We start from the raw sequence: 4,261 nt of genomic DNA, 5'->3' as shown, positions 1-4,261 counted from the left end.
CCAAGGTCCCAGGTAAGAGCGCCTAGCCTCACGGTAAACCTGAACTGTGGCTGTCTTATACCTGTCTAGCCTGCTGCTGCTTTTAGCCACGGTGAAGATAGGACAGTGATAGCTGCACCTCTTGCAGCTGCTCCAGGACGGGTGTTCTCCTGCAAGGGAGCGGCAGGATAAGGAGAAAACGTCTGGAGAAGAGAGGCGATTAACTTAACAACAAAGTTAAGTTAGTTAATTAACTTAAGTTATCTTAAGGTTATAAACCTGCTGAAAATGTTAATCAAATTCACTGCTATCTGCGCAAGAAAACGCTGCGAGGGTGAAATTGTTTGGCTGACAACAGGTTTTAATAAGAAAAGCTGAGTTTGGAAGTTTATACAGAAAAACAGCATGACCAAAATCCTTCTCATAAGCAATGGTTGCAGAATTTAAAAAAAAAAAACAAACAAAACCACCACACCCCACAAAAACACAGTTTTTCTTTCTATTCTTTATTTCATGACCAAATTGTGGCACAAACTGCAAGCATCTTGCTGAAGAATTCACCAGCCAAGAAAATGAAATGTCTGATGCTCTGGGTTGGTAGACACCGAATTGCTCTTTCTCTTTCAGGCTTGCCTGCAGTGCAGAAAGATGTCTTCCCAGTGCAAGCTGCCCTGCCTGCCCCCTCCTGCCTGCACGGGGGGGGCTGCGCCCGCCGACGCTTGCCCATCGCATCCTGCGGTGCTGGACCTGGATGCCTGCCCTGGGCAGGACTTGCACCCCTGTCCTGAACAGACTTTCCAGGTGGACCCTTGCCTTCAGGTTGTTCCCGCCTGCCCCCCTCCAGCTGCCCCCATGCCTGTGGCTGCCTGCTGCCCTGAGCACGCAGCTGCCTGTGACTCCTGCACACCCCCGTGTGTCACCACCTGCGTGGGTGCCTGCGTGTGCCCAGCAGCGATCCCTTATGACCCCCCGCAAAGCAAGGGAGGGACCAGCTTCCCGCTCCAGCCCACGGCCTCACCCGTAGAGCCCTGCACCCCTGAGACAGCTGGGATCTGCGTGGAAACCTTCCCCCTCCAGCATGAAATCTCGCCAGTGGACCCCTGCATCCCTGAGATAGCTGGGACCTGCGTGGAGACCTTCCCCCTCCAGCATGAAATCTCGCCAGTGGACCCCTGCATCCCTGAGATAGCTGGGACCTGCGTGGAGACCTTCCCCGTGCAGCACCCAACCTCAGCAATGGACCCCTGCGCCCTCAAGACAGTTGGGACCTGTGTGAAGACCTTCCCCCTCCAGCACGCAATCCCGACGGTGGAGTTCTGCCCCCCTGGCACAGCCGGGGTGGGCATGGAGACCTTCCCCCTCCAGCAAGCGGTCTCGCCGGTGGAGCCCTGCATCCCCGAGGCAGCGGGGACCTGCATGGAAGACATCCCCTTGCAGCCTCCAGCCTCCACCGTGGAGCCCTGCACCCTCGAGGTGCTCGAGACCTGCACTGAGGAACCCTGCTGTGCTCAGGGCGTGATCGCTGGTGATCCCTGTCCCGATCAGCGCCCTGTTCCCTGCGTGGATCCCTGCACATCCCAAAGCGTGATCTGTACGGAGCCGCACGTGTCCCAGAGCGCTGCAGAACCCGCGGGGACGTGCACAGCCCAGAGCGCCGTGGAGCTGTGCACACCCCAGTGTGCTGCGGCACCCGCAGACACCCGCTCTACCGAGGGCACAGCCAAGGGTGCCGGCGCCCGCCCGTCCCTGCGAGCACCTTTCCGCCTGAACACTCGCACCGCCGCCATTGTGGAGCGGTGCCTCTCCAGGTGCCAAAACTGGCTGCGAGGCAAGAAATAAGAGTGGCATCAGCAGGCACACAGCGAAGAGGTTTCCCTGCATAAATGAGACCTCCTCTGGTGAGTCTCTTGGTTTCCCATGTGTAACAACAAGAGAGAAAATTGCTCCATGTTAAATAAAAAATACTTTTCAATCATCTGTTAATTACGGCTCTTATTTTTATTGCCTAATGTTAACTGCAATAATAATGGCAAAAGTGCAATGCAAGTATTAATTGCATTCACAGAGATCCATTTCATCATCTTCAACCTTTTTACTTCCCACATACAAATAACTACTTTCATAATCTGTCTTAAATTCAGTTACGATTTTGCCTTTGGGTTTTCTATCCTCTTTTTTAATGGTCTTTTTAGATTGAAATTATTATGAGAATATTGAGAAAAGTACCTCAAAGGCATCATTTTAACATAGCTTGAGAAAGGTCTTTTAAGGAGATATAAAAAGACAGATGGCATTTAGGGTGAAGAAAGAGCAAACACTGAATAAAAAGAAGTTGCAGCAAACTCCAGGACAAGAATAATGCTGAGAAATGGGAGTTTTGTTGCACAACGTTCAGCTGAAGACTGGGTAAAACTCTGTATAATTAAAAGCTTTCATCCCATAAGAGCGTTCCCTCAAACCAGAGTTAATATCTCTAAATATTAGCAGCAACCTGATTCAGGAGATGGATAAAGCTTTTAAAAAAGATTATAGAAAGACCAGGGGGAGAAGGATATGCCAATTATTCCTGCAGCTGCCTGCCGTGTAACTGATATATCAGCTGACATTTCTTGTCCAGCAGCCTCTTCACAATCGGTGGTAGCATCCAGGGTTCCCAGTGGCACTTGGTCACAAGCTGCTGTTTGCTGATGCGGCAAGAAGAGCCCGATCCAGCTCCAGGCAGCCTGGAAAAATGATGAGAACCAGCCTAGAGATCCCGTAAATAGCTTCTCAATTAAAGTCATTTTTATTGGATTATGGCACTGCGTTTGCTGGGTCTTTAATGTCCTCTGTTAGAAAGCAGTTTTCTGCCTCCCTACGCACATCAGATAAAATATCTCTCTGTGTTAGCGCTCCGTGTGTATTTGCAAAGAGATGAAAGAAGTCCTTATAGTGTAGCAATAACAGCAGTTTATTGGATTGAGGGGATAAATCTTGATGAATCCGAAAAGTTTGTCAGCTGTTTCCGTTTTTTTCCCCAGTAAATAAATCAACAGATATCATTCTCAAGACACTATGCCAGATTACCGTGCCTGAAACTACATATATCACCCATTATGTTGTAATAAATCTCTTCTGAGACTTAGATTAGATCTGCAGTATCAGACTTTGGAAACACCTATAAATCAAACATTAGTGAAGATAGCCTATAGTAACGTAAAAACGACAACTAAAGACGAACCAGCGAAGATGATAAGCAGAGTTTACTGTAGTACCAAATATGCCCTTGCAAAGTCAGATAAGCTCAACGCATTCTTTCAAGATGCTCTTTTGACACGGTTTTACTAGTCTGTCCTTTACGAATCGTTGTGCTCGCCCACATCATCTGAGGCGAAAATAACTTCTCATCACGCATTTGCATCGCCCTGGCTGGCGCTTCCCGTCACCACTGCGACATTTACGGTTATGCCAACGCGGTGCGCTCCATCCCAGCACATTTGACATTCAAACACTCATCTACTGATGCTCAGAGTTTGTTGACATCGCTCTGGGTGCTTCCGAGTGCCTACCAACAGCTATAAGACAAAACCTGGCGACCAAGCCATTTCCTCCAGCACAGCAGCCACTCAGCGGGTGAGCAAGCGAGTTTCCTTTCCTCAAGTGTCATTAAGTTGGAGGTGTTCATCAAGACCAGGGTGAAGGTTTCTTCAGCTCTTTAAAGGACTCCACAGTCCACCCAGGACTATAAATATGTCATGTTTTATATGAAAACTAAACCTAGAAAAACTTCTCCTTTTTGTTGGGTGCATCGACTGTCATTTCAGCGTGCGTTTCTTCATTCAAGCAACCTGGGCCAGAGATGGTCTTTGTGGGTGGGCTGCAGTACCCTGATCCCAGCCCCAGGCCTGCGGTGCTGGTGGTAAAGCAGCAAAGCAGGAAGAGGACCAGATCCAGCAAGATCCTGTCACTGGTCCATGTTCGCTGGGGATGTATTGTGTTTGCATCTCAAAACTCACGAACAGCCTGTTCGTTGCCTTCCCCCAGCTCTTCATTCCTTTGACGGTTCTTATGTTCCCCTCGCCATGATCTCCTCCCCTCACCCATCTGTCATTACTCCTGCCTTGTGACACCTCATCATCATCAGGGTGGAGTGTAATTGGTACAGCTGAAAAGAGGCATCAGGTGTGATTGTGGCATTCCTAACATATCGGCTAGTAATTTATCCCTTTCCTACAGAGAGGAAGGAAAGGACAAAATGCCACCCAACCTGGGTTTGGCCAAACTTCGCAACATCGAGGACTTC

This window comes from Phaethon aethereus (genome assembly GCF_964289735.1).
Source record: "Phaethon aethereus genome assembly, chromosome: 28".
In the NCBI taxonomy this organism is placed as follows: Eukaryota; Metazoa; Chordata; class Aves; order Phaethontiformes; family Phaethontidae; genus Phaethon; species Phaethon aethereus.
The sequence above is the reverse complement of the archived record's forward strand: the minus strand, read 5'-3'. Positions refer to the sequence as shown.